The 22,158-nt window shown below is 46.5% G+C and overlaps 1 protein-coding gene and 1 long non-coding RNA gene across 17 annotated transcripts in view; one reads left to right on the top strand and one right to left on the bottom strand.

Annotated features, from left to right (window-relative positions):
* TIAM2 (TIAM Rac1 associated GEF 2) overlaps positions 1-3,183 on the bottom strand; it is a 234,038-nt gene extending 230,855 nt beyond the window's left edge. For 4 of the 12 annotated variants that reach the window (XM_055536034.1, XM_055536035.1, XM_055536038.1 and 1 more), the window contains exons 1-2: positions 1,013-1,284; positions 630-809 (exon numbers count right to left, since the gene is read on the bottom strand). The gene's annotated coding sequence lies outside the window, so the exon portion shown is untranslated. Of the gene's footprint in view, positions 1-76; positions 135-629; positions 810-1,012; positions 1,285-1,743 lie in introns of those variants that run through there. The other 8 variants (XM_055536043.1, XM_055536037.1, XM_055536046.1 and 5 more) reach the window with 5 other exon arrangements.
* Positions 3,184-5,507: 2,324 nt separating this feature from the next.
* On the top strand, positions 5,508-21,672 carry LOC129620182 (uncharacterized). Of its 5 annotated transcripts, none has more exons than XR_008698418.1 (5): positions 5,508-5,647; positions 5,810-6,061; positions 6,536-6,670; positions 7,009-7,114; positions 21,550-21,672. It is a non-coding gene; the product is annotated as an uncharacterized LOC129620182 (long non-coding RNA). The 5 variants fall into 5 exon arrangements; XR_008698419.1 differs by lacking the exon at positions 21,550-21,672 and adding an exon at positions 9,690-9,826 and having other exon boundaries at positions 5,508-5,643; positions 5,800-6,061; XR_008698415.1 differs by lacking the exon at positions 21,550-21,672 and adding an exon at positions 9,690-9,826.
* Positions 21,673-22,158: the final 486 nt, after the last annotated feature.

Raw genomic sequence — 22,158 nt, 5'->3', positions numbered from 1 at the left:
CACAGGGAAGCTCAACATATTAAGTTTCACTGTGTCTTAAAGAGAAACGACCCCGGTGCAATCGTACCCCCCTCACCTTTGCGGCGGCGGCCCGGCCGTCAATTGTTGGAAGAATGGCCTCTTTTCTTTCCAAACTGTTTTTGGTAAATATGATCCGTTTGCGACACGACGTGTCGGTTTTCCCAGAAACTTGGCACCTGGGCCCCTAGGAGCGGAGCCGGGCGGGGGCGCGGCGGCGGGACTCCCGCCCTTCCGCCCGGCGGCCCCGGGGCTCGGGGGACCCTGAGTTCGGAGATCCGAGCCGTGGGCGCGGGGGGCCGCTCTCCCAGGACCTTCCGGGCGCTGGGCCGCCTCACCCCCGAGGCCCCGACGCCCTACGGCGGGGGTTGGGAATGCGTTTCCTCCGCGCCGCCAGCCTGCGCGGGGTCCCGGGCGCGCCAGGGCGCCGCTCCCGGTGCTCCGGGCACCGCCGGCTGGGCGACCGCAGCCGCCACCCTGGGCTCCCTGCCCGGGGCAGACGGAGGAGGGCGCGGGGAACAAAGCCGAGGCGGTGGGCCGCCCGCCCCGAGCCCCGGGCCGCGGTGGTCTGGACTCGCCCCCACCCCACCCCTCCCCATCACCCCCCTTACCTGGGTGGAGAGCCCGACACCCGCCCGGGCCCCCGATCGGCGACACGGCCGTTCCCCCGGGGTCCCGTGTGCGCGCGGGGCGGCGCCGGCCGAGTTGGAGAAGTTGCCAGGGTCACTTCGTCCACGCGCGGGCGCTCAGCCTCCGGCGGCCGCGACTACCCCTCGCCCCGCGCGCAGCGCCTTTGGTGGCGAGAGGAGCCGCACCTTCCTCCGGGGCCGCTGGGCCCGCCTCCTCCCCGCCCCCGCCGCCCAGCCCAGCCCAGCCCACCCCCCACCATCTCCCCAGCAAAAGCCCCCACCTCAGCCCCAGGCCGGCGCGCATCCGCAGCTGCGCCCACCAAACCAGCCCCCCGACCCTCCCTCACCCGCTCCCGCCCCCGTACCTCGCGATCGCCTACTGCCCTTTCTTTCTAGGACGTCCCCAACTAATCAACAGCGAGAACTCCGCGAGCTTCGAGTAAGCGCCTTCCTGTGAACTCGGTGCTCTGCCTGCTCGGAGGATGCGAAGCGTTAAGATCCAGTTCCTTCCCCATAGAGCCAAGAGAGGGAAAGTGCTAACTTGGGTACCACTGAGGGCAGGAGCAGGCGATATCCGAAGCCCCGTGCAGACAGGAGAGACTGCTAGTCTCCTAACCTTCCCAAAAGAGCGAAAGGGAGGAGCCGGGAGGGGTGGGGGGGTGGGGTGTTCAGGAGAATTCGGACCTTCCAGGTGAAAGCTGTAGAGTTTATTAGAGAAACCTGAGGAATCCAGAGGGCCGGGGTGATGGAGAGGGGGTAGGACGCTCGGGAGAACCAGAAATGAAGGCTGCGTTGCCATGATCGGTGTCTCTGCCTTTACAAAGGCTCTCCCGGAGGGAGAAGGAAGGGGGAAGATTTAGTCCTTGTGCTAGTGTGGGTCCTTCAAAAAGCATGCACCAAGGCAGGGGTAGATACTGAAGGATTTGCTTAGGGGAGATGGCGGTGGGATCCCGGAGAGGCAGGCGTCCTGCAAGTCTGACCCCAGTTAAGGAGACAGCAGCAACCGTCCTGACCTCCTGGCAGCCTCCGGAAGATTGTGGGCGTCCTACGTCCAAAGTGACCCATCCCAGGGGGCCCAGTTCTCCTTGGCACCCACCTGCCTTAGCACCCGTGTCTCCACCAGTGGTTAGCTGGGAGCAGGCAGACAAGAAGTGTGGCTTTGTGCACAAACCCAGACATGAATTTCAGGGCACACCAGCCAGGGCCCTTCCTCAGTTAAACTCCAGAAAGCTGGAGAGGGTCCGAGATCTTCAAGGAAGCTTCTGCCAGCTGGCGCCAGGCTAAAAGACAGGTGGAAGCAACCTTCCCACACAACAGCTGCAACTTTTAAATGAGGTCCCAAGGATTTGCTGCTCTCAGACACACCTGGCTGTCCATTTTCGACTGCCACAGGCTCTGCTCACATGGACCCGTCTTCCCTGCATGGACCCTCCCTGGTCCTGTCTCCACTGGGGCTCACGTGACTCTGCCCGGGGAAACATCTCCCACCCCACTCACTCTCCAGTTCCCAACTCAAGCATCACCTTAGCACAGGCCTACCACCCTGGGATCTTGTGTCATGTTGTTTCACACTTTTTCCAAAAAAATTTTTTTTCTGATTATTGCAGAATTGGGAAAGTACATGTAACCCAAATGTCTCCAACTCCTCCCCACAACCCCCCTTCAAGAGACACCTTCCCAGGATAATGAGAGTCTGAGCCCCAACCTATGTGTTCCAGTCTGGGTCTAATCAGGAAAGAGAAGCCACACAGTAATTAAGCAGTAGAAGTTTAATATAAAGAATTAATGGGACTTCCATGGTGGTCCAGTGGCTAAGACTGTGTTCTCAATGCAGGGGGCCCAGGTTCGATCCCCCGTCAGGGAACTAGAGCCCACATGCCAAATGAAGCATGCGCATACCACAACTAAAGGTCCTGTGCAGGCTAATAAATAATAGGAAAAGCAGATTATTAACTATATGACAGGATTTGGAGCAATGAAGGGTTGACTAGTTAGAAGTAAAGAGAACTCAGAATAGGGACAGCAGATACAAATATTTTCTTAGGCAGCCACAACCCATGGGACTGTGATAGAGCCTTCCTCTATCCCAGCCTGAGCCCAGACCCTGTTGGGGAGAAGGTGGCTCTGGCTCACCAAGTGCAGGGAAATCACTGTGGTCTCATGCCAGTGGAACTTGCTGGAAATCCACCCCCTAAAACTTCCTGAATATCGACCCCCTTGGGTGTGGGGAAGCTGTTCAAAAGGAAGTGTCTTATGGAAAAGCACTTCCCTGCAAAAACTACCCAAAAGAGGTGTCAGAAGGAGCCAGTGGTCACTGGATGCCACCTGGCGCTGCAGAACCCTGGTACTGCAGGAACCAGTCGAGAGAGGTCACAGCAACCAACAGGCAGAGTTGTGCCCTCTCACAAGGCCTCCCCGACGCCCTGCACTGATAACGCTAAACCACAAGCCAGCTGACAGAGAAAGTTTCGCAAAAGGCCCAGACCCCTTTTTGCAAAGAAGGCGAAAAGGGTAAATTTGGAGCTGACAGTGACGGGCACACTATGTAACCTCAGCAGAGTCCAGGCGTTGTCTGGTTTCTCCTCCCCACACATGCCCACACGTTCCCGGTGGCCACTGTTATCTCTCCGAATCCCACCCTACTGCCCTTTCTCCCCTCCACCTGCCATTTTGTTCCTGACTCCCACTCCCTCCGCTGCAAGTTGGCTCAGCATTTTCTCCTATGGCTTTACAAGGGGGAGGCCAGCTTCCTCGCCCAGCTTCTCACACCACAGCTGTGACCACATTGAGAGGGTCAACAAAATTGAACAGACATTTTGGGGCAACAGAAAGGGAATTGCAGAAGGGGAAAATAAAAGAGCTGAAACCAACTAATGATCCCAAAGATGTGAAACCATCCAGAGCATCTCCCTCCTGAGCCCAAACCCCCCCAACAGGACCTCCAGCAGAATCCAGGCTGCAATGCTGTCAGGGCCTAGTGAGAGAGGTCTCAATCTTAGTCCCACTCCATTCAGTAAAAAAATAATCAATCTGCGGAGATGAAGCTCTGTCTGTAGTAAAGGTGAGCATTCACATCATTAGGGAGAGAAATTTTACCCTCCAGGACTAAAACTTGCTCAGTTATTAATCCATTTATGGAGACTTTTAATCCATTCATGGGGAATTTACTCAGCATTTGGCCCTGTAGCAGGTCGTGGGTATATAATCAATGTCATCGTTACAATGTGAGGGAGATGCATAGTAAATAAATCATTCTACAAACACTGCTTTTTGTGTCTCTGCGAAGATGCAGAGCATAGAATAATGAGTTAATCCAGCTCTAAGGGACGACCGAGTTGGCTCCATCAATCCAGGTGAAGGGAGCGGTTAATTTGAAGCTCTGAGGTGGGACAGAGCTGAGCCCGTTGGAAAGGAAGGGAGAACGGACAGAACCAGTTCAGTTCAGTTCAGTCGCTCAGACGTGTCCGACTCTTTGCAACCCCATGAATGGCAGCACGCCAGGCCTCCCTGTCCATCACCAACTCCCGGAGTCCACTCAGACTCACATCCATCGAGTCAGTGATGCCATCCAGCCATCTATCTCATCCTCTGTCGTCCCCTTCTCCTCCTGCCCCCAATCCCTCCCAGCATCAGAGTCTTTTCCGATGCATGAGGTGGCTAAAGAAAGAACAACCAGAGAGGAGGCCAGAGAAGAGCCAGTCACGCATGCTCTTGTAGGCATGTGAAGAATTTTGGATTTTATCCTTAGAACAATGAGAACCTTCTGAAGGTTTTAAGCACCAGTGTAGCTGGAGGGTGGAGGGTGGGGCGGCGGGTGGAGAAGAAATTGGAGGAAGAGCATGTGGAGAATATATGAGACTAGTGTTCAGAACAGTTTGGACCTGGAGACGAAGACAGAGAACTAACTGGCCGGGAGAAAGAAGGTCTAACCCAGAGCCTGGCTGAGATTCCGCTGGGAAAGACTGGGCAGAGACAGGACTCTCGTGAGATAAAGTGCAATCAGCAAAGAAAGCTGAGGGGAAAGAGCCAGGGGCCTGGGAGACCATCAGGAAGTTATCATCTTCGATAAGAAGCAAGATCACTTCCCTTTAGAAATACCAAAGGCCCAATTAAAGCAAATCTACCTACTCCCAAAGAAGTATTCAAACTGAATCCCCGCAAAGAACAGAACGGCCTGGTTTTAAAAAAGAGGCAAGCCCCAGTATTCTCAGTGTCCACTCATATCATCCCCACCAAGATGCTTCAGTTATAGCATCCAAGAATTTACTAGAAAGTTAAAAATATTAGCTATAACCCCACTCCCTAGGAAAAAGAAAACTCTTCTGTCATATTCTTTTGCAGACTTTTCATACTTAAATTACTCAAACCTAATTTTCTTGGAGGGATCAACCCAATTCATCTTTTTACCCCCAGTGATTTTGTATGTTTTCTGGCACCTAAAGGGTGTCTAGCAGTGTTCGCAGAATTGAAATTTGTTGCCAGAATCTTTCATTGGACTTTCTGGTAGAAACAATGAGTGGACAGCTCCAACAAACAAGTCATCCTTCCCCTGTTCTATGTCAGAAAGAGTTTTCTTAAAACACCTTTCTAGCTTTTGGAACTTTTCTGTGTGTTTTGGAAGTTGCGGTTTTTTGTTCTCTTTTCTCCCTTTCCCAGAACTTAAGGGAAGAGAGTCTTCTTTGCCAAGTAAACTCTCCGCCTCAGCCTGGGCCCCGCTGGTTACAGAAATGACATTAGACACACACACAATGGTAATACCACTCAAGAACGGCTGCATTTAATACCTGTCTCCACGGAGCTCAAATTCACTTTTACGGCCTGTTTGTGGGCAGAAGGAGGATTCGAGCGATGGTTACTTCCTCTAAGAGCTTTGCTATTGCTTCATGCCCCGAATTAACAGGCTCCATGCAGCCTCCCTCCCAGCGCCCCGGCATCCAGTAAACAAAGACCACACTGACTCCAGCCCAGCGTCTCCGCACCGCAGGCAGTGCTGCCAGTAGGTCAGGCTGACTTTGGAAAAGTCGAGGTTTCCCAGGGCAGGGGGTCGGGGGTGGGGGGGTGAGGAGTGCGGGGCCGGGGGTAGGGGTTGGGTAGCCTTTTCAAGGGAGGCTGCAGCCTTGCTTTCTGAAGATCACTGGCCCAATGCAAATAGTTTCTTTCAGCCGTTCCAGGAGCTTGCACGAGCCACTTCACAGCATTTTTCCAACTCCTGAAAGAAAGAAGGCATTAGGCCTGATTACAATCCCCAAAAGCTGTGTGTACTCTGATAATCTGGATCCACCCTGCGCTGCCTGCAACCCAGCTGCATGTGCGTCTGATGTGGAGTGCGGAGGGGCGGCACACCCGCTCACGCCGGTGATGGACTTTTCTTTCTCTTGGATTCATCTGACCCATTTTTTTCTTCCCACTGACAAGTAAGTGTAGACTGGAACTAATTTATTCTTGAAAGAAAAAAATGATAAGATTACTTTGTTAAAAAACAAAAGGTAATTTTACTACCCCATAATAAAAGGTCAATGCTTGTTTAGTAGGTTGCTCAAGATTCCAGGTCTAAAAAAACACATTTAATCCTGCAGAGAATCTGTCTTGGCCAGGGCTGACGCTGTCTCTGCTCTAGTCCTGAGAGGAGACAGAGGTCCTCGGAGCTCCCTGGAAAGCACGCTACTCCTACATTTGTGAGTGAGCTTTGAGCGGATCAGCCCAAGTTACCAATGCCCTGGTCTGGCTTCTGTGTAACTTACATGTGGACAATCTCCAAGACCAGTGAAAGACTTTAAATCTTGGGCTTCACCCTCAAAAGACATACACTTGGGGAAAAAAATGCCTGTGATATTGACTGTTTTTGTTGATGTTGTTGCTTTGGGTTTTGTCTTGTTCTCTTGGCCCAGTGGTGCAGCATGCAGGATCTGAGTTCCCTTACCAGGGATCAAACCCATGCCATCTGCAGTAGAAGGATGGAACTGTAACCCCCGGACCACCAGGGAATTCCCTGATTGTTCTACGTTGATAAAACTCATGTTATTGTAAGTTTGTTTCATTTTCCATAACTTATGAAATCTGATAAGCATATCCGAAAATGTAAAAACATTTTCTGAATCAACATAAAATATCACTTTTAATGCTTATATACCTTAAAGAGGTCCAGTCAATTCTTGAGTGACAGATGGTTATGTAGCCAGCCTTTATTTTCACTGGAGCCCTCAGCCAAGGAAATGTGTTTGCTGAACCCATAAACTTTCCATGAAATGCAAGACATACAAAACAAGAGCACACCTTTTCTCTCAAGTTCCCCTTTATGGCCCTGAGTTCCATGTTTTCAATTCCCTCGTCCCATTAAACTTGTTCTTGGACTTCGTCGCAGGATCTCTAGTTGGACTCTTCCTGAATTCCTTGTACTTCCTCCCAGCCCTGTTGAGGGTTGTTGGCATGGAGCCATCTGGTATATGGACAAGATCTTCACATGGGAAGTGAGTTTTGAACTTAAACTATGTAGAGAATGGATTTCCATCATTATGTTAGAACTAGCAGCTTTCTCCTCATAAGTGGAGCTATGAAATCCATTTAGGTATACAGGTGTGGTGGTGGTGTTTATTGTTTAGTCACTAAGTCATATCCAACACTTTTGCAACCCCATGGACTGTGGCACGCCAGGCTCCTCTGTCCATGAGACTTCCCAGGCAAGAGTGGGTTGCCATGCCCTTCTCCAGGGGATCTTCCTGACTCAGGGATCAAACCCAGGTCTCCTGTACTAACAGGTGGGTTCTTTACCACTTGAGCCTGGGAAGCCCATACCTGTGAGTAGTGAGAATAAATCACATTAACTGTTATGTTACTAAAAGTTACTATTTGATGATGATATATAATTTGTTACTAAAAGTTACTATTTGACAATGATATATAATTTGTGGGTTTCAGTTTCAAAGCTAGGGTATTAAATGAGCTAAAATCTGACCTTGAGCTCAGATTTACATGTTTGCCAACTTCTCCTTGGTCCAATATATCTCAACAGGAAGAAAAAGAAAGTCTTAGGGTATCCTGTAGCAACTATAGTAAATGTTTTTCAAATGCACTCTATACACTGCATACTTACACAGATATGAAATAAACATATGGGCATGCCAATACATATAGACAATTTGATTCTTTTAAACAGCTTCATTCCAATGCGTTTTTAAAAAGAAATTTACAAACTTTAGTAATAGAATGAGGAAATTATGTCATGCAGAAAAACATCTGCCTTTTGTCTAGCACATTATATAAATACTTATTAAATTAACAGACACATAAATTAATAAATCTTTATTATTTAACTGGGACAATAATACCCTGACTTCATGGCTACTGTTTGGTTTTTCACCCAAACTTTCTCATTAGAAAGGTTAAATAAGCCATAAGCTTTAAAATCCACACACCAGGCTTTTAAATCAGATATACTTTTTGATAGGACTATATATAACCTTTCTATAACAAGTTAGGTCTGTATTTTTATAGTGTAAAGAATACATCTCCGTAAAAAAAAATTTTTTTTTTAAATCATTTTGGCACTGCAGTGTTCTCTTCTAGATTTTAAAACTCCCACCACCATCTGCAGTGGTTCCCCAAAGTTACAGGATTAATGGTCTTTTCCCTGCAATTGGGTTAAGAGTTTTAAAAACATTCCTATTTTGCCATTTTTTTTTAAAGGAGAAGAAAGAAAAAAAAAGAACTTTGTTGTTGTCTACTCTTCATGCTTCTGGAATACTCTGCTCACTCCCACCTTCCTTCCCCCTCTCCCAACAAGGGATGGGAACTCTGTTTGCATATTTTATTATTATTTCACGTCATTGGAATGAGAGTCTCGGCAAACACACTTTCTCTTGTGGAATTCCCTAATAAAAACAGACAGCTTGTTTTGAACAAGCAGCCTCTGGAACAGGAGAAGCAGCAGAAGCTGGTGCAGGAGCTGACTGGGTTTTTCCTCTTGCCTCACAGATGTCTTTATCATCTGAATATACACTCCCAGCCCCCAGGGCCATGAGAGAACTTACAAAGCAAGTTTTCAAAAATATTTATTATTTATTTGGCTATGCTGGGTCTTAGTTGTGGCATGTGGGATCTAGTTCCCTGACCAGGGATCGAACCCGAGTCCCCTGCATTGGGAGCATGGAGTCTTAGCCACAGGACCACTAGGGAAGTCCGTATAAAGCAATTTTGGATTCTTTGAAATAGAGGGACTTAATTTGTCACATGGTTTCGACAATTTCTTGCTTCAAGTACCATTTCCTACAACAGGATAGCATCAATTGTGCAGAGTCCTACATGGACCTGAAATTTAACTGAGAAAGGCACCCACTCCTGACGACTCTTGTTAACCAGCAGTGTTCTCGTGGCTACCAGCTTGCAGAGAAACCCAAGGACATGCCAGATTTACCTCCTCCAGGAGGAAGTGGTTGAGAAATCCATCTTCTTTTCACTATGATGAGGGAATGAGAAACATGCTGTCCTGAAGAAGTACTAGGGGGACTTCTGTGTCTGCCCAGCATCATCCCAAGGGCACGGTGAACACAGCAGTGATCGACGGCAGCGGTGGAGACCTGCTGTCAGCTTATCTGTCTACCAGCTCCTGTGAAAGCAAGCCAAAGAACAAGCCATTAGTCTACGAGCCATTCACGAACTCCTTTCTGTTTTGAAAATGTAGTTCATGCTTTCTAATTGTCATTATTATGACATGCATGAGGCTTCCCTCATAGCTTAGTCAGTAAAGAATCTGCCTGCAGTGCAGGAGACCGGGGTTCGATTCCTAGGTTGGGAAGATCCCCTGGAGAAGGAAATGGCAGCCCACTCCAGTATTCTTGCCTGGAGAATCCCATAGACAGAGGAGTCTGGCAGGCTACAGTCCATGGGGTCGCAAGAGTCGGACACGACTTAGAGACTAAACCATCAACCATGACATGAATGCTCATTGAATGTTGGCTCTTGATGATTACAATGACCTTGTCCTTGGGCATATTGGAAGCAGGACATGGCCTTCCTCATTCCATCCTCATCTCTTCCCAATCCCAGGACAGAAGTCACACAATCAACAATGGTCATCTGTTGCTAAGAACTTAAGCTGTAAACTTTCTCGGGAGATATTTGTACTTTAATTGTAAACCTAATGATGCCTTCAAGAAGCAGAGGAATGATGCTACCCAATGGATTTCAGACACTCGTAGAAGCAAGGAGGCAATCTGACTGAGGAGACCTCCCTGGAGCTCTTTAATGCCCTCAACAGGTCCACCCTGATGGTACACATTTATATGAGGAAACACTGTAGCTCTCACTAATTCCTTTCCTGGTGAGACCTTGACCTGAGCTGTTTTTTAACTGCAAAGTACACTTGGTGGTAAACTGTATCTATTTCCTCAGTTGCTGTGAATTCTGACTCAAGCCAATTCAGTCTAGCTTAATGAAACAAGAACCAGGAAAGCAAAAGCTTTCTGGCAGTTGCCTTGTGTACTGATGTGGAGCTTGGGCCTCCCTGGTGGCTCAGCTGGTAAAGAATCCGCTTGCAATGCAGGAGACCTAGGCTTGATCCCTGGTTGGGAAGATCCGCTGGAGAAGGGAAAGGCTACCCACTCCAGTATTCTGGCCTGGAGAATTCCATGGACTGTGTAGTCCATGGGGTCGTAAAGAGATGCCCACGACTGAGCGACTTTTACTTTCACAGAGGGCAACTGATGCAATATGAACTCAGGGAATTCCCACATGGAGAGAAGCAGATGAGGGCTGCCCAGATGTAAAGGGAACATGAAAGGTAACCTTGAAAGGAATATAATATGAGCTCAGTGCCTGAGTTCCATATAAAATGTGAAGACATGTACAGAAACCTAATGTCTTTCCTTTTCCATAACTGGACTCAACTTGGTGTACCAGCCCCCATTTCCAGTTTGCAGTTGTATTTGTTCCTGAGGGCTGCCCTGGGAAAATGTCCACACACCGGGTGGCTTTAAACAACAGAAACTTATCGTCCCATGGTTCTAGGGGCCGGAAGCCTGAAATGAGTGTCCACAGGGCCAGGCCTCTGTGAAGGCTCAAGGAGAGAATCTCTTTCACACTGGTAGCTTCTGGTGTTTCCAGAAATCCTCAGAGTTGCTTGGCTTGCAGATACATCACTCCCCATCTCTGCCTCTGTCGTCATGCGGCGTCTCTTATTGGGTCTCTGTCTCTGTTCTCCTGTATTTTTTTTTTTTTTTTTTTTGCCCCACTGTATTCAGGCTTCCCAGGTGGCTCAGTGAATGGTAAAGAGTCTGCCTTCTAATGCAGGAGGCGAGTGTTCGATTCCTAGATCAGGAAGATCCCCTGGAGTAGGAAATGGCAACCCACTCCAGTGTTCTTGCCTGGAAAAGTTCATGGACAGAGGAGCCTGGTGGGCTACAGTTCATGGGGCTGCAGAGTCAGATACAACTGAGTGACTGAGCATAGCAAGCAGGGATGGAACCTGTGTCCTCTGCAGTGGAAACCCGGAGTCCAAACCCCTGGACCACCAGAGAACTCCCCCTCTTCTCCTCTTCTTAAAGAGACATCAGTCATATTGGGTTAGGGCCGCCTCTAATGACCTCATCTCAGCTTGACTACCTCTGCAAAGACTCTCTTTCCAATAAAGGCACATTCGTAGGTACCAGCCCTTCAACATACCTTTTAAGGAGACGTGATTCAATCCAGAACAGTCATGGAAAAGGAAATCTCACCCCTCCCAAGAAATGTAGTCCCTTCCAGTTTAAAAAACATTCCCATATTTTGTCTGTTTCAGAGTTTTCCCCGTTCTGATCCCTTTTCTTCTCTCTGGAGGAGGCTGGGCGTGGGTCGGGCAGGTGAGAAGCAGGTCGGAGCCCGCCTGGGTGAGGCACGCTGGCCCCAGTCTTCCGCAGGTCCCACCTGCCTGGACCTAGTGGACCTTGGTCTTTGTTGCAGATGCTGCCATCCCCTGTCCCACCCTGGGCCCGCATTTTTAGGACTCCACAGGCTGTGTCCTCCTTCTCTCAACTGGGAGGCCTCCTGTCTGCGGGGCTGTTTCCAGCCTGGCTCTAAGCCTTGCAGACACAAAGATGAACAGACAGATTTGGGAAGGTTCCCCCCTCACCCCCCACCGTGCTTAGAACCTCTGGGGCACATGGGACTGAAGAGCTGACCCCTGTCATTCCAGCACTGGCCTTCATTTATTTATTTTTGGTTCACTGTTCCACTCACTGGCAGGGGGCTTCCAAAAGTTTCTGTGGACTGAACCGGATGGACACACTTTGAGATCCCCAAGCTCTTATCCCTGTCTCCAGGGACAAGACCCAACCGTCAGAGGGCAGAACCCCACCCAGCACCGCCCATCCTCCCTTCATCCCAGCTCACCCCAGGAAAGGCTGTCTCTGCTCAGTGCTTGGGGCTGGCCTTCAGGCCACCAGACATGCTTCTCATTCTACAGTTTCCCTCAGAACTGCCCCCAAATCAACAGTCTTATCCTTGACTTAGGCTTCAGAATATAAAGGAATGGCTTATACTAGACCAGCCCTTGTGAAGGCCAAAAAAAAATAAAGCTAGCAGGAAATCCAGATGAAACTTTATGCACACACACTCATATGCTTCAGTTCAGTTCAGTCACTCAGTTGTCTCCGACTCTTTGCGACCCCATCAATCACAACGTCAGGCCTCCCTGTCCATCACCAACTCCCGGAATTCACTCAGACTCACGTCCATTAAGTCAGTGATGCCATCCAACCATCTCATCCTCTGTCGTCCCCTTCTCCTCCTGCCCCCAATCCCTCCCAGCATCAGAGTCTTTTCCAATGAGTCAACTCTTCGCATGAGATGGCCAAAGTACTGGAGTTTCAGCTTCAGCATCATTCCCTCCAAAGAAATCCCAGGGCTGATCTCCTTCAGAATGGACTGGTTGGATCTCCTTGCAGTCCAAGGGACTCTCAAGAGTCTTCTCCAACACCACAGTTCAAAAGCATCAATTCTTTGGTGCTCAGCTTTCTTCACAGTCCAACTCTCACATCCATACATGACCACAGGAAAACCATAGCCTTGACTAGACGGACCTTTGTTGGCAAAGTAATGTCTCTGCTTTTGAATATGCTATCTAGGTTGGTTATAACTTTCCTTCCAAGGAGTAAGTTTCTTTTAATTTCATGGCTGCAGTCACCATCTGCAGTGATTTTGGAGCCCCCAAAAATAAAGTCTGACACTGTTTCCGCTGTTTCCCCATCTATTTCCCATGAAGTGATGGGACCAGATGCCATGATCTTCGTTTTCTGAATGTTGAACTTTAAGCCAACTTTTTCACTCTCCACTTTCACTTTCATCAAGAGGCTTTTTAGTTCCTCTTCACTTTCTGCCATAAGGGTGGTATCATCTGCATATCTGAGGTGATTGATATTTCTCCCGGCAATCTTGATTCCAGCTTGTGTTTCTTCCAGTCCAGCGTTTCTCATGATGTACTCTGCATATAAGTTAAATAAGCAGGGTGACAATATACAGCCTTGACGTACTCCTTTTCCTATTTGGAACCAGTCTGTTGTTCCATGTCCAGTTCTAACTGTTGCTTCCTGACCTGCATACAGATTTCTCAAGAGGCAGGTCAGGTGGTCTGGTATTCCCATCTCTTTCAGAATTTTCCATAGTTTATTGTGATCCACACAATCAAAGGCTTTGGCATAGTCAATAAAGCAGAAATAGATGTTTTTCTGGAACCCTCTTCCTTTTTCCATGATTCAGTGGATGTTGGCAATTTGATCTCTGGTTCCTCTGCCTTTTCTAAAACCAGCTTGAACATCAGGAAGTTCATGGTTCATGTATTGCTGAAGCCTGGCTTGGAGAATTTTGAGCATTACTTTACTAGCATGTGAGATGAGTGCAATTGTGCGGTAATTTGAGCATTCTTTGGCATTGCCGTTCTTTGGGATTGGAATGAAAACTGACCTTTTCCAGTCCTGTGGCCACTGTTGAGTTTTCCAAATTTGCTGACATATTGAGTGCAGCACTTTCACAGCATCATCTTTCAGGATTTGAAAGAGCTCAACTGGAATTCCATCCTCTCCACTAGCTTTGTTCGTAGTGATGCTTTCTAAGGCCCACTTGACTTCACATTCCAGGATGTCTGGCTCTAGGTGAGTGATCACACCATCGTGATTATCTGGGTCGTGAAGATCTTTTTTGTACAGTTCTTCTGTGTATTCTTGCCACCTCTTCTTAATATCTTGTGCTTCTGTTAGGTCCATACCATTTCTGTCCTTTATCGAGCCCATCTTTGCATGAAATGTTCCTTTGGTATCTCTAATTTTCTTGAAGAGATCTCTAGTTTTTCCCATTGTGTTGTTTTCCTCTATTTCTTTGCATTGATCTCTGAGGAAGGCTTTCTTATCTCTTCTTGCTATTCTTTGGAACTCTGCATTCAGATGCTTATATCTTTCCTTTTCTCCTTTGCTTTTCGCTTCTCTTCTTTGCTTGGGAGTCATCAAAGAGCTGCCCAGACACTGAAGTCTTAAACCAAAATCCCTGAGAACAGGGGATTCTGGAGAGAGGAGTCCAGCGTTTGAATTCCTCTTCCCTTTGAGGTGTTTCCCCATCATCATTTTGACTGCCAAAACAGTCAGAGAAGTGTCTGTGATAATGGACCCCATAAGGGTCTGGCACCCAGATAAACTCTGAGGAATCAATTCAAAAAAACCCTCATTGCAATTTAAAAATAGGCAAAAGATTGAAGTGTTACTATATGAAAGAAGATGTTCTAAAAGCTAATAAACATTTAGAAAAGATGCTACACCTCAGTCATCAGGGAAATAATAATAATAAAAAATAATATATAAGACCACAAAGAGACCCCACCATGTACCCTCCAAATGGCTAAAACAAAAAAGATGACAACATTGTGTTAGCAAGGATATGTATGAATCTCATAAATTGCCTGTGGGAGTGTAAATTCATATAGTCACTTTGGAAAAACTTTTTGACAGTAACCACAAAAACTGAATAGATGCCATGACCCAGCAATTCTTCCCCAGTGTATACACTCAATGGAAGTGCACTTAAATGTACACACCACTGGTATAAAAATGTTTCTGGAGTCATTATTTGAAAAAGCCCAAAGGAGAAACAACTCAAATGTCCCTCCACCGTAGAAAGGCTACATCAAGTATAGCATATTCATATTATGGAGTTACTATAATTATTACTACACAGCACAGTAAGGGAATCATTTCCTACCAGAATCTTACAAGCATACCATTGTGAGAAAGACAGCAGAAATAAATCATTAGGTACTTTGTGGATCCATTTATGTAAAGTTCAAAAATGTGTGTGTGTGTATGGCTCAGTCATTCAGTCATGTCCGACTCTGTGTGACCCCATGAACGGTAGTCCACCAGATTCTCCAGGCAAGAATGCCAGACTGGGTTGCCATTTCCTCCTCGAAGGGATCTTCCTGACCCAGGGATTGAACCTGTGTCTCCTGCATTGGCTGGCTAGCGGTTACTTATGGTGACTATGTCGGGGGTGGGGGGAGGGCAGCAGGGAGGGAAATATTATGGTTATGTTCTGTTTCTTAAAGAGGACTGTGGTTACACAGGTGTGTTTATTTGAGTAAACCCACAAAACTGTAACATGTGTTCAGTGCATTTTTCTGTATTTATGCAATTGTAATAAAAATATCATTAAAACAAACATTTCTCAGATAGACTCCTGACACTGAAATGTAGAGCTATCACTCCTCGTACATTTCATCTTTGTGTTAAATGGGATATAAACTTTATTAAGATTGGAATTGCTCTTTAGGTCTAATAATTCGACTAGGCAATATTTGCCTTCAGGCAAGGTCTGCTCAAGTTGATCACTCAAATCACTTCACCTAGTTGAGCTCAGCTCCAGACTTTGCTTGTTTTAATTAGGTCAGTCAGTTTAGTCGCTCAGTCGTGTCTGACTCTGCGACCCCATGGACTGGCTTCCCTGTCCATCACCATCTACCGGAGTTCACTCAAACTCATGTCCATCACATCGGTGATGCCATCCAGCCATCTCATCCTGTGTCATCCCCTTCTCCTCCTGCCTTCAATCTTTCCTGGCATCAGGGTCTTTTCCAATGAGTTGGTTCTTCATATCAGGTGCCCAAAGTATTGGAGTTTCAGCTTCAGCATCAGTCCTTCCAATGAATATTCAGGACTGATTTCCTTTAGGATCTCCTTGCAGTCCAAGGGACTCTCAAGAGTCTTCTCCAACACCACAGTTCAAAAGCATCAATTCTTTGGTGCTCAGCTTTCTTTATGGTCTAACTCTCACATCCATACATGACCACTGGAAAAACCATAGCTTTAACTAGATGGACCTTTGTTGGTAAAGTAATGTCTCTGTTTTTTAATATGCTGTCTAGGTTTGTCATAGCTTTTGTCCCAAGGAGTAAGCGTCTTTTAATTTCATGGCTGCAATCACCATCTGCAGTGATTTTGGAGCCCAAGAAAATAAACTCTCTCACTGTTTCCATTGTTTCCCCGTCTGTTTGTCATGAAGTGATGGGACCGGGTGCCATGATCTTAGTTTTCTGAATGTTGAGTTTTTAAGCCAAGTTTTTCACTCTCCCCTTTCACTTTCATCAAGAGACTTTTTAGTTCCTCTTCATTTTCTGCCATTAAAAGTACTGTCACCTGCATATCTGAGATATTGATATTTCTCCTGGCAATCTTGATTCCAGCTTATGCTTCATCCAGCCTAGCATTTCTCATGATGTACTCTACATATAAGTTAAATAAGCAGGGTGACAATATGCAGCCTTGATGTACTCCTTTCCCAATTTGGGACCAGTCTATTGTTCCATATCCAGTTCTAATTGTTGCTTCTTGACCTGCATACAGATTTCTCAGGAGGAAGGTAAGGTGGTCTGGTATTCCCATTTCTTTAAGAATTTTCCACAATTTCTAGGTTAGCTGAATATTTTTAATATAAGAACTTGTTACACTCCATGGAAATAACCTAAGTGTCCATCAACAGAGGAATGGATAAAGAAGTTGTGATATATATACACAATAGAATACTACTCAGCTAAAAAAAACAAAGAATGAAATAATGCCATTTGCAGCAACATGAATGGACCTAGCAATTATCATACCACGTGGAGTATGTCAGAGAGAGAAAGATAAATATATCAAATTACTTAATTGTGAAATCTAAAAAAATGATACAGGGACTTCCCGAGGGTTCCAGTGGCTACAACTCTGAGCTCTCAATGCAGGGCACCAGGATTTGGTCCCTGGTCAGGGCACTAGATTCCACATGCCACAACTAAAGATCCCACATGCAGCAACTAAGACCAGATGTAGCCAAATACATAAATACAAAAAAAATTTTTTTTAATGACACAAATAAACTTATTTACAACCCAGAAACAGACTCATAGATAGAGAAAAGAAACTGATGGTTACGGAAGAGGAAGGAGAGGCAGGATAGAGTAGGTATAGGGATTAATAAATGCACATAATATAGATAAACAACAAGGATTTATTGTCTAACACAGGGGATTATATTTTCTATCTTGTAATAAACTATAAGGGGCTTCCCTGATGGCTCAGATAGTAAAGAGTATGCCTGCGGTGTGGGAGACCTGGGTTTGATCCCTGGGTCGGGAAGATCCCCTGGAGGAGGACATGGCAACCCACTCCAGTATTCTTGCCTGGAGAATCCCATGGGCAGAGGAGCCTGGCAGGCTACAGTCCATGGTGTCACAAAGAGTCAGGCACGACGGAGAGACTAACAATAAACTATAATGGAAAAGAATAGAGAAACTACAGGTACATACACATATAAATGTGTAGCTGAATCATGGTGCTGGACACCGGAAACTAACACAGCATCACAAATCAACGATACTTCAGTATAAATAAATACACAAAATTTTAAAAAGAAAAGAACTTGTCACAATCAAGTGACTGAAGGCTTCCAGACACAAACCTGTTGGCACACCACCCTGACTCCCTGGCAAGGAGACGTGGCAGAGCTGGGTGGTGCTGTGGTGGGGCCGCAGTTCCAGGGCGGTGGGGTGTAGAAGGGCACCAGCACCCACAGCCGTGCTTGTTGAGGAGCACGGGTTCTCGGGTGTCCAGGCTCAGGAGTTGGGGTGCACGGGCTTAGCTGCTCTATGGCCTGGGCGGGGGGATCTTCCCAGACCAGAGATCAAATTGTGTCCCCTGCGCTGTACTATCCACTGTGATATGGGGGAGACCAGGAGGTGATTTTCAATGTAGAAAGAAGTTGGCCCACCCCAGCTTTTGAGAGGTGCCCTGCACAGAGCTGGGAGCCAGGGCCCCTGACCTTCTCTGTGGAGTGTGAAGTGTTCACAGTTTTCCAGTACCTAAATGCTCATCTGTCTCCCGCACATGTGTTTTGATTCTTTCTCCAGCAGCCCACTTTTAGTCCCTTTGGAAAAAGCTTCCTCAAGTATATGAAATTAGCTCTTTACCACAAAGGAAGAAAGCATCAGAAAAGACCACTCAGGATTTCCATTTCACAGAAAGCTTTCTGAAAGGCCTGAAATCAGAGGCAGGAAGCAGGCGTGATACTGGGCACCAGGAGCACCGTGAGCCCGGGTGCCGCCCACCCAGCATCTTGGGGCCCAGAGAGGCTGAAAGCTGTGCTGTTTCTTCCTCTGAGACACAACAGCTTGTCTCTTGAAGCCGCCATGAGTTCAGGTTTCTGCTGACCTTCTGGGGAAAATGCTACTTTTTCCCTGCAAGAGGAGACTTGACCCTCTGTCTGGCAGTCACATGTGTGGTTTCAGTTCAGTTCAGTCACTCAGTCGTGTCCAACTCTTTGCAAACCCATGAACCGCAGCATGCCAGGCTTCCCTGTCCGTCACCAACTCCCGGAGTTCACCCAAACCCATGTCCGTTGAGTCGGTGATGCCATCCAACCATCTCATCCTCTGTCATCCCCTTCTCCTCCTGCCCTCAATCTTTTCCAGCATCAGAGTCTTCAAATGAGTCAGCTCTTTGCATCAGGTGGCCAAAGCATTGGAGTTTCAGCCTCAACATCAGTCCTTCCAATGAACACCCAGGACTGATCTCCTTTAGGATGTGCAGTTTAGCACACCTCAAACTCTCCCCGCAAGGTCTTGGGGTGTGACTTGATGAAAACAAAGAAGCCAATACAATTCTTCTGGTTGTTTTCATTTAGTCCTCAGGACGGATGAGAGCAGGGCGGTTCTCTGGTGGCTCAGTGGTAAAGGATCCGCCTGCCAATGCAGGAGACACGGGTTTAATCCCTGATCCGGGAAGATCCCACAGGCGGTGGGGCAACTAAGCTGTGTGCAGCACAACTTAGTGAGCCTGTGTTCTAGAGCCCGTGAGCCGCAATCACTGAGCCCACTAAAGCCTGTATGCCCTGGAGCCCGCACTCCCCAACAAGGGAAGTCACCACAATGAGAAGCCCACATGCGGCAACTAGAGAGAAAGCCCACACAGCAACAAAGGCCCAGGACAACCAAAAGTAAAAGAAAGTAATGAATAAAATTATATATTAAAAAAAAAACAGATGAGACCAGTCCTACTGGGCTTCATCTGCTCTCATGTCTCGAGGGTGGGCTGCAGGCTGCTTGCTTAATAAATCCTGCCTGCTTGAAAAAAACAATAAAGACAGGTGAGCGTCTCAGTGATGGGGAAGGATCTTTCCAAACTTGACCTTTCCAAGATCAAGAAGGATCTTTCCAAACTGAGAAGGAGGAACGGCAGAGAAGGCCCCTCTCAGACCTAAGGTCAGGGGAAAGGGCCTTACGACACCCGTGTCCTCTTCACACGAGACAAGGGAAGCATCCTTCAGTGGCTTCTCCAGGGGCAGGAGTGGAGGGAGAAAATTTGCATCATTTTTATGGTGACTCACCTATAAACCTTAATTAAAAATCTGTTCATAATGCAATACTGTCAACCAACTCTACTTGAATAAGATACATTTTTTGAAATCTCTTCAAATTGTGTAAAATGGCCAATAGTTGAAGAAAGCAACCTCATGACAGAGTCCTCTCCTGAATATAAAATAGATCACAAAGATAAGTGCAAATACCCTTTTTCCTCTTAAATCCAAGATGTAGGCAGAAGCTCATAAATCCAGGTACCCTCTTAGTTGAAGGGCTTCGCTAGTGGCTCAGATGGTAAAGAATCCACCTGTAATGCAGGCGACACAGGTCTGATCCCTGGGTTTGGAAGATCCTCTGGAGAAGGAAAGGGCTACCCACTGCAGTATTCCTGCCTGGAAAATCCCATGGATGGAGGAGCCTGGTGGGCGACAGTCCATGGGGTTGCAAAGAGTCAGACATGACTGAGCGACTAACTCTTACTTTAAACATTTAAATCATACCTATGGAGTGAGGAGAATTTCTGAACTCCAATGACCCACTGCAGTACTCTTGCCTGTAGGACTGCACGGACAGAGGAGCCTGGCAGGCTGCAGGCCACGGGGTTGAAGAGTCGGACATGACTGAGCAACTTTCACTTCACTTCAGTGACCCTTCCATGAATTTTATCATGAAAAGCCTTCCAATATAATTAGGGGGAGATTAGTTTGAAATAGTCTTTTTAAAGGAAGGTTCTTCATCTATCATTCTCTAAAGATTTATTGCCATTCTCTGAAAGATAACAAAAATAGAAAACAAATCAGCATACAGTTATTATCTGTTATATAGGAGGTGTTATTAATATAAAATGAGCATAAGCACCTCTGTCACTAAAGATTCAAAAACCTTAAAGAACCCACCTGTCTTCCCTTCTTCCCAGGGAACATCATTATAGAGGATGGGACAGCACATACAATGATACAACTGTGGGTTTTGTTTGTTTACTCACATGGACAGGAGTAATATATGACTGTATAGGGTTTGTCTTTCAAAAATTTAGGTTCCAAATGTAAGCAATTCAGTTCAGTTCAGTCGCTCAGTTGTGTCTGACTCTTTGCGACCCCATGAATTGCAGCACTCCAGGCCTCCCTGTCCATCACCAACTCCCGGAGTTCACTCAGACTCACGTCCATCGAGTCAGTGATGCCATCCAGCCATCTCATCCTCTGTCGTCCCCTTCTCCTCCTGCCCCCAATCCCTCCCAGCATCAGAGTCTTTTCCAATGAGTCAACTCTTCGCATGAGGTGGCCAAAGTACTGGAGTTTCAGCTTTAGCATCATTCCTTCCAAAGAAATCCCAGGGCTGATCTCCTTCAGAATGGACTGGTTGGATCTCCTTGCAGTCCAAGGGACTCTCAAGAGTCTTCTCCAACACCACAGTTCAAAGCATCAATTCTTCGGCACTCAGCTTTCTTCACAGTCCAACTCTCACATCCATACATGACCACTGGAAAAACCATAGCTTAGATATAGCTCAAAAAAAAAAAAATACCCTTGTCTTTTTTTGTTTTTTGGTCATTATGTTTTTAACAATTTTTCTACATTATCCTTTCAGGAGAAGGAACTTAAAATTGAAAAGGTATCAATGAACTATTTGGGTTCAAATGTACTGATTTTAGTAGAGGGAAAACCATATGAGGTCAGACTGTTCATGTCCACGTGCTCAACATACAGCCTTGTCCTGGAATATACTGGATGCTCCTTAAGTGTTACATAAGTGGAAGAATGACTTAAAGATGATGAATTCAATCACTATATAACAGAAGAAAAAAGAATATTATTCAGTAGAAGAAGGAAGACAAGAGAAAACAATTAAAATTAGAGTCTGAACGTTTACTTGACCTGTTTCTGCTGTGCTAATCTTTTTCTTTGTCTCTGCCTTTAATCTCCTGGTGACCAGTATTTGCATCACACATGGGAGGGTTGCATGGACGGGAAAGGGTAAAAGTACTAGCCGCCACTGCAGACACCTATTTTGTTGTTGTTGTTCAGTCACTCAGTCATGTCCAACTCTTTGTGATCCCAGGGACTGCAGCACACCAGGCCTTCTGGTCCATCACCAACTACCAGAGCTTGCTCAAACCCATGTCCATTGAGTCAGTGATGCCATCCAGCCATCTCATCCTTTGTCGTCCCCTTCTCCTCCTGCCTGCAATCTTTCCCAGCATCAGAGTGTTTTCCAGTGAGTCATTTCTTTACATCAGGTGGCCAAAGTATTGGAGTTTCAGCGTCAGGTACCTACTTAGTTTGTTGATATTAATAAAAAAGAAGAAAAAAAATGTGCTTAAAGATCATGAAGACCGGCTTCTCATTTTGCAGATGAGGAAAGCCAGAAATCAAATGACTTGACTAAGGTCATAGGCACAGCCAGCTAAATGAAAGGAGTATCATTTTATTATTTATTGCTTTGGGGGAAGGGGCTATATGATGCTAAATAAACTTATCATAGACCTGCCTGATATCAGCTCCCCACCCCCAAATATTGGATCGAGTTTCTTTGGTTTGACCAATCCACTGATTGTTTTTACGTTGATTTTGACAAGAATGCTAGGAAAATAATGTTCTTAAAACTACTTTGCACAAAAATGCCTGTTAGAAATGGATCTTTCTAAAACTCACAGAGTTAGAGAACGAA

This window comes from Bubalus kerabau, chromosome 9 (assembly GCF_029407905.1).
Source record: "Bubalus kerabau isolate K-KA32 ecotype Philippines breed swamp buffalo chromosome 9, PCC_UOA_SB_1v2, whole genome shotgun sequence".
Lineage (NCBI taxonomy): Eukaryota > Metazoa > Chordata > Mammalia > Artiodactyla > Bovidae > Bubalus > Bubalus kerabau.
The sequence above is the reverse complement of the archived record's forward strand: the minus strand, read 5'-3'. Positions and strand labels throughout refer to the sequence as shown.